This window comes from Electrophorus electricus, chromosome 6 (genome assembly GCF_041902795.1).
Source record: "Electrophorus electricus isolate QZ-2024a chromosome 6, ASM4190279v1, whole genome shotgun sequence".
In the NCBI taxonomy this organism is placed as follows: domain Eukaryota; kingdom Metazoa; phylum Chordata; class Actinopteri; order Gymnotiformes; family Gymnotidae; genus Electrophorus; species Electrophorus electricus.
Genome location: NC_137502.1, coordinates 6,554,131 through 6,562,500, shown reverse-complemented (window position 1 = coordinate 6,562,500; position 8,370 = coordinate 6,554,131).

Below are 8,370 nucleotides of genomic sequence, written 5' to 3'. Positions count from 1 at the left end.
AGCTGTCTTTAAAAGATCACTGTGGCTTATTTAACATATAAAATGAGCATCTGATCTTAATAATAACAGATAACAAACTGGATTTGTATGTTTTCCAAGGAATTTGTTGGATCTGGTTTGAGTTTTTTAAACAAAGCATGGTTTTAAATCAAGAGTTTCAAAATGCTTTAAAAAGTCTGTTTACTCATCACTGTATCGTGTAATAGGTGGTATTTGATATATAATACGATTTTATGTTGTAATCTTCGTTCAAACCACAAGTAATTCTGTCAAAAACAGCATAATAGAGGTCTCACAAGACAACCTCCAAAAAAAGAAGGTGGTAAGATTCAGTTACTGTGACCCAAACACACAAGGAATCTTTGTTACAACCAGGAGATGGTGCTGTTTGTCAAATGAGCTCCAGCATTAAATTTCATTTGCTAAACAGGTTGCTAATGGGATTTATTTACCCGAGTGATTGGCAGGCACACGGCAAAGATCAGTTAAATAGTGTAAAATTGAACAGAACACATAAACAAGCACTACTCTGTGACTTGTATCCCAGCCATACACAGATCAGTGGGTCTATGTGCATTTTGAGATCCATGTTAGAGAGACCTCTGTCATGAGAATGCATCAGTTTTAACGTGGAGAAGCATGGATTAAAAACTGGTCTGTGCCATAATTTGTCGTCTCATTAGAATTTGCACATCCGTCGTGAGTGTGTTTTGATCACGTTGGTAATCAGTGGGCTAGCACTCTGCTGGTGGCTATGTCAGGCAATGCTAGTATGGTGTAGAGCAAAAGGAGTGCCTTGAAAAACAGTTTTCCGGCCCTGGGTTGGATATTTAGCAGCAAATCTTTCATGCATTTTAAAATATGAACTCTGTGACTCGATATCAAAAATAGTGGAGTGGCTGTGTTAATATCCTTGGAACGGTCCTGGCACAACTACGCTGCGGACTTTGTTAGGATGACTGATGCAAATGTAGTGTTCTGGAATATCTCACGAAAGTCACAAGTGTTTGCTGTTTGCTATTTTCTCCAGTGATTGCCTTTGGATAAAGGCACAGGGGTGGTTGAGTTTTTCTTTCATCACTTTTCTTGTATGGAGGCATGTGCGTGCTGTCTGGACTGTGTGTTCAGGTATTGCTGTTGCCCTTAGAGACGATGGCTTGATGGATGATGGAGAATGGAGCAGTTTAGATTGTGCTGATCTGGAATAAGCGTGCGAGTGCATAAGGTTCCATTCTTCCAACTTTTCATCAGGTGTTCGGGTCCCATTTAGGACCCGCTTTGACTGTTTTTTAGTAATGCAGTAACACAGATCTTTAAACAACAACAAGACCACACTCATGGCTGCATATATAGTCTGTATTCACTGAGCTCAAGGTGCTCATCCTGGAGCGAGCGGAACTCACTTTCATCGGTTTTGGGACTGGGGGTTGTGAGGGATTATCAAACTCTCTCTAACAGGCTTTTTCAGTGAAGCCACAGCGGGACCTTGGATGTTGATGCCACAGCTTTTTCCAGTGGATCTGGGTGGGCAGCTTTGCAGGCAGCCCTCTTCCCAGTCTTGGGGGGGGGGGGGGGAGGGAGAAAGGGAGGATGTACAAAAATAAAAAGTGAGAAGTCGGGGGTGGGGCGTCTTCCAGAGATTGGCCAAATGGCAAAACCTGGCAGGATTTCTCCCACCGATCCAAGTCTCCAGGGTTGGTCAACCCCCCCCACTATATCCCTCGTTCCATGTGGACATACTTGCTCAGGATGAAATTTCAGCTAGGTATGAGGGAATGGTTCATAGAGTTTAGCACCTTTTTTACCATAGGCGAAATAAACGACTTCTCCTAATGCACTAATTGGCGGTGGGAGGATGATCAGGCATCGCGGCCTGAAGCACCTCCTTGTTTTTCTGCTGGCTCCTGAAAGAGCCCATCTGAGCCTCTTAATGTCATGACATTTACCCTGAAAGTTACCTCCAACCACCCCCCCCAACCACCCCCAAAATACAAACAAAACAACAACAACTACAAACCCTCCACACATTTATCCGTCCAGAAAGAAAATGTAATCCTTTCTGCAAGAACAAAGGCATCAAAGTTTGGGATAAAGCGCCGATCGAAAGTCTCACGCCCCCTGCTGCGAGCGCGCCTGTTGTGAGGAAGTACAGTGTGTAAGTGCAGAATGGCACGAGTGTTCCTTTGTTTTTGTGTCTTGCAGTGAGAGAATATAAATAAAGACGGTGGGGGAGGGTCACGAGGAGCAGAGGTTAGACGTGAGTTCAGAGTAAGGCTTTTCACACAGGCTAAAGAAGTCCACAACAAAGAAGGAGGGGGGCAGAAAGAGGCACCCCTCCCCACCGCAAAACTGGTCTCTCAGGTTCCAGACCAGATCTGAGGTGTTATTGATGGACATCATGTTCCATGTGTGAGCGTGGAAGAAAGCCTGATTACAAGGTCATCAGGTTCATGTACTCACAAAGAAGTGCAGAGAGTCAAAATACATACGTACGTTTTAGTTGGTGGGAAATTATTTTTGTGTATCTACAATCGTAACAGGTTTGTAGGCACTTTTGCATTCATCGTTACATTGCAAAATATGAAAGTTTGAAACAAAATAATTATACTCTTTGCTCTGTGAGACCCATGTAAAAAGCTTTGCAGAAGATATCATGGCAATTCACAGTAATCAGGACCATAGCAACATAAGCATCATTGTCCCTTTGAAGAATTAAATTTGTTTTTATCATCTGCAGAGAGTAAAAAAACTTTGTTTAATGGTCTGACACAACAGCTGCTGAATAAATGCTTTAATTTATTGTGGATGTTTTTTCCAGCTCAGGGGGAAGGCATGGCTTCCATGCCAGACCTTTTAATCTATGCCAGAGTCAGCTTAAGTCCTACCTGCTTGTAGACCAGTATTAGTATGATAAACTAACAATAAGAGAATTTACATTTACCTGACACTTTTATCCAAAGCAACTTCCAATTATGACTGAGTACAGCTTCAGCAACTGAGGGTTAGGGGCCTTGCTTAGGAGCCCAACAGCAGCAACTGGGCACTGGCAGGGCTTGAACCAGCAACCATCCGATTACCTTAACCATTAAGCTGTGCTGCGCTGCTCGACGTCAGACGTGTTCTACACAGTGTTCATATCCTTCTCCATACATCTACTTAGTTTTCAAGCCAGAGGATGTTTTGCACATGCCAGTAGTATTTATGTGCTAAAGTTTAATCTAAAGTTGTGAAACTCGTAAATGTCTTAAACTGACATTCATGTTTATTATTTATCAAATGAAGTTGTCCCTCTCCCTGACCCTGAGTTCCTAGCTTGCTTTTAACTTTTTTCCTTTTTTTTTTTTTTTTTTTTTTTTTTTTTTTTTTTTTTTACCATAAATGCCTACAAATGCGCCTGCTTCTTACAAGCTCCTCCTTATCCCATTTCACCTCACCAGGCCTCAATGAAATGGCTATTTATAGAGGAAGCTGGCATTCTGAGAGTCCGCTTGTTATGAATGGGGCATGGCGCCTCTGACAAGGTTAGCAGGACTAGCGCTCCGGACGGGAAGACGACCAAAGGCCGAGGCCTGGGTTAGGCACTGGCCGAGCAGAAGAGCACTGCTGTTCCTCTGCGCACCTGGCAACGCCTAATGCCAGCGTTAGCATTTGGGCACACTCCAGTCATGTGATGAGACTCAGCGAGCTAAATGTTTATTCAGACCCCCAGAGCTCAGTGGGGCCACTTTAAAGCGCCTGCCCTGATGCCACATACACACACGCACTGCTGTTCTGTTGAAGCCTCTCAGTCACACACTGGGCCCCGTTGTGGAGAGAAATGGATTGCGCAATAATGGAGACACTTTTAGATTATGGATGTGTTTTTTTCTCCATTTCACATGTGACATGTCTCATCGACCTACATTACCTGAAAGGCCAGTTCAGAAAATGAGCTTGACTAATGCGAGACACTCGCTTGCTGCTGTGCTCATTAATAAAATAGTTCCTTGTGCCATTTCCTCTAAAAATCTGTTATTATGCCAAGGGTTTGTTAATATCCTACAGCTGACTACTGGTGTTTTTACCGAATCTGATAGGGCAGAGAGAAAGAGCGAAGAAACAGATTCTGAAAAAAAAATTTCCATTATCTTTGTATTTTTTTTTCCTACCCCTTTGTTTTGCTGGTATGTTGTGGTGTTTCCCATGAACTGCAGAGAAGTGGTGTAGCTTCAGACTACTCTGCACCCTTGTGTGTGTGTGTGTGTGTGTGTGTGTGTGTGTGTGTGTGTGTCCCTCTTGGCTCCATTGTACCGCTGGCCCCTCTTTGAACCTGTGTGGCTGTAAACAGGTCTAAGTGCTCTCCGTCAGCAGCCAGCAGACTGGAGGACAATACCGTGACAGGAAGAGGCTCTCCTCTGGCCCCCGGAGTCCCAGCAGCATGGCCCGCTCTCAGGCCCAGCAGACAGGAGGCTTGGACAGAGGGGGGGATTATGTGAATGTGGGGAATTCAGAGGCTGGGACACTCAATTACAGCTCTACCACCATGTCCTCCCAGCCAAGGGAGGAACAAATGGGAGGACACAATAGACTATGGAAGGAGTCCGGCTTCGTGTGAGCCTCACCGTGTGGAGATCTGGACACTCATGTAGGACATTGCCTTCAGGTCTTTGATGGTTGTTGCCTGACCCTTTGTTTTCCAGGGCCTTGGCCAGTCCCAGATACCTGACTGATCTTCCACTCGCTTTTAATATCAGAGAGCAGAAGACCGCGTGGTTGGATTTCCAAGGCTGGTCCAGCTATCTGTGCAGCACTGTGCGGCCAAGATAAACTGCTTTTATGAGATTGTGGAGGGGTCGGCTGGGGAGTGGAGAAGTAACACATAAACGAATGCCAGCATGGTCATGTCTGGGTAAATTAGTTGAGGTGGTGTGCAGAGGCAAAGGCTTTCAAAGTCATCTGTACAGTACTGGTGAATCCTCAACTCAGTGTCCCACACTATGGATAGACAGAAAGCTTCTCTTGACTGTAATCTCTGCAGGCTTCTAAACACTTCTCCATCCCCTCCAATAGCAGAGCTCTCCGTGGCCCCTGCCTGTGGGCTCAGGGTGTGCGCCATTGGACACATTCTGCTGGAAGTGGAGTATCCAGCTATGGGGTTTTTTTTTTAATGGAACCCAAATGAAAGCATGTCCATGTCTGGCATCTGTGCAGATGACCCCGGATCCTCACACAGGAGGTATTATCGCTGCCAGTGACCCTGTTCCCCCTCCACAGAACCTCTTGCCACCCACAGAGCCCTAATGCTATCTCACACAAACACACTGACTACAGACCTCTCACTCACTCACTCACTCACTCACACACTCACAAGCACACACACACACATGCGTGCACCCACACACAGTCACGCACACACAGTTTATGGCATTACTGTTTCTCACACCAATCTTCATTGTATCGTGACTCAGAGCTTTATCACTGTCACTCAGTTTACATTTTATCTTAATCCCACTTTAAACACTAAACATTTCTCCTGCATTAAATTCTCTTTTAATCACTCTTATACAAACAATCCTCTGAATCAGTAAAAGGTTTATTTCACTTTGGTATACAAATATAACCATTTGTGGGCAACTTTCGCAATTAAAGCAAATGCTAACCTTACAACATAAACACTTTTTTTTCCATTTTAATTAAAGGAATGTTTAAGCATTACAAATGTGCATTTTTAATGTGTAATTAATTTTAAAAAATTAGAAAGATGTAAGAAACAGAAAATCTCTAAAACTTAATTAGTCCTGAGAGCATCGCTGAGAGCAGGGCTCTCTTTAAGAGGGGCTTCATTAGAATGGTAGCAACATTTATAATAGCAACTTTTATACTACAGACTTTTGTCCTGTTGTCTGTTCGGTGTCCATTGTTGCAAATTCCCACCCAGCGTCTGAATCTCTTTGGTCATTTGGCACCGACCAGTCTGGGAAAGTAAAGCAGCAACTATTTGTTTTTGAACTGAATGGCTGAACGTGCTCAGAGACCAGCAAGGCCTTGCTCCTTTGTATGTATCAAATGCTTACAAATGCCCTGGATTAGCCAGCACAATCTGACATGGACAGCACTGAAGGAATGAAGCCAAGTTCCCGCCTCAGGAACCAGAGTCCGTGGGGCGACTCGGGTTCTGCTGGAACTCAGGATGGCTGCATCGTTGTCAGAACTTGAATTCATCTCCCAGCGTTAAGATGCGGTACTCTTAGATGATCCCAGAAGGCTTTGATTATTTAAATTAATTCTATTGAAAAATGTAACTGGAAGCAGGTAACATTGGCCGGTTTATCTAATATATCAATGCGTTCGTCCCCTGGCTAAATCAAAGCTGGTTTTTGGATCACCCCGCAGAGAGGCCCAGCGCTGTGTTCGGTCAGAGGCGGTCTCATCTGTGAACTGCTCTCTCACAGCAAGTGCTGGGCTCATTTTCCACTCTGTAATTTTTCTAATGGCTGAAGCAGCACAGTCTGACCCTCCTCTCCCTACACACTACCCCCTACCCCCTGCTTATTAGCTCCTGCACTGCACTGCACTTAATAGTGAAGCCCTATTAACAGCAGCCCTGGCTTGGCTCCAGGTGCCTTGCAGGTGAGGGAGAAGAGGAGATGGAACCTGGCTAGCCAATCAGGGGTTTACTGAGGGGAGGGGAGTACCTGGAGTGAGACAGATGGACAAGAGTACATTAGGTAAGAGTACATTAAACAAGTAGGATGGAAGAGAACATAAAACATGCAAAAACATGCATAAAACATTCATAAAACATGCAAAAATATTTGGCCAGTAAGTGGAACCATTGGTGTGCCCTTCTGTTGTCAGAGGACCAAAGATTTGCTGATGTAAACTCTTTAAAAAAGGATTCTACATGGAATTATAGTGTTCTTCATTCAACCGCTTATTACTTTTAGCCTCTTCCTTGACCTTGTAAAGCCAGCAGGGCCATAGCAGCTACAGAAAGCTGTAGAAGACAGCTCTGAAATCTCTACAAGCCAGCTCTGGAAGTTGTGGTTAGATTTGTTGCAGTCGCCCTCTGATCACATGTCTCAAACCCACCAGTAAAGCTTTGCATGTCAAATTGATTCATAGCGCAGCTTAAGGTCTAAGATCAAATTATCATCACACCAACAAGGCTGACTTAACATATAATGACAAAACAATGTACTCATGCACTCATAATAACATGCTGATACGCATCACGGAAGTCTCAGTTGTTTGGACCCCTAAAAATATCTCCCTGCCTCCTTGTTATTGCAGGGTGTTTATTGTTTCCCAGTACAATCCGACATGATGCGGTAACCCACCGATACCACTGTATTACCTCAACCAGTGGTAGGAGAAAATGCACGATAATCTACAGACCCACTCCACCAGTTGGAAATGCATATATTTGGACGGCACTGCAGCCTTTTCCATGATGCTGCTGTGTGCTGCAGTAAGTCAGTCATTGAGTCCTTAGGTATGGCCCCACGTTAGCCACAGGTTAGCCTCACGCTGGCTTTGCATCCTGGCTCTGTGTCTGTGGTAGAGAGAGAGAGAGAGAAAATTCTGATGTAATTATGCTGAATACTCCGATTCTGATCGTTTGTTTAGTGCCCCTGGTGTCTGGGGAATTGTATGAGCTGAATCTGTCCACTTAACACTAACCTAATCACAGTGGCCCCAGTCGAGCCCAATCACGCAGCCAGCAGATCCCTCCGCCTCCCCGCGCCATGCACTAATGAACCCAAGCGGCAAAATACAAATAAAGGTTTGGACAACAGCCACTGTTTACACACTCTGTGTAAATCTAATTTATTTCTGTTCTGGGTACTTTTTTGTTGTACTAGAAAAATTGCTTGTTGTAACTGAAGGGAATGCTGCCCAGATCTGTGAGGATCTGTGTCAAAGAAGAAGAATAAAAAACAATGTAGAGAATACTGGAGTCTTTATTCATGTAAATGAATGGGACCAATTTAATTTTGTTTTTGGTGCTGAGTATGTATTCATCTTTCATAACAAGGTCCAGACAGATGAAAAACTATTACATGTGTTAGGTAACAGAATACTGCAGTCAAACACCACTGAAAGCTTTGTTTCTATTTGTTTATTTACTCTGCACGCTTGCGTTCTGTACATGTAGATTGCACTGGCCGCTCATGAAGTGGCAGGCGGGACCACAGTAAGAGAAGACAGGCTAACTGTGATGAGAGCAGCTTTTACGATCCTCCATTTGGGTGTATCCCTGTCAGCGAACGAAACCGCTTTCGAGGCTGGCGATGACAGCGGTGACTGCCGGGAAGAGTTCAGAGCCCCGTGTTTGTCCACCTGCTCTGAGTCTTACTGGCCGGCGAAAGCAGACGACGGCCGTAGAAT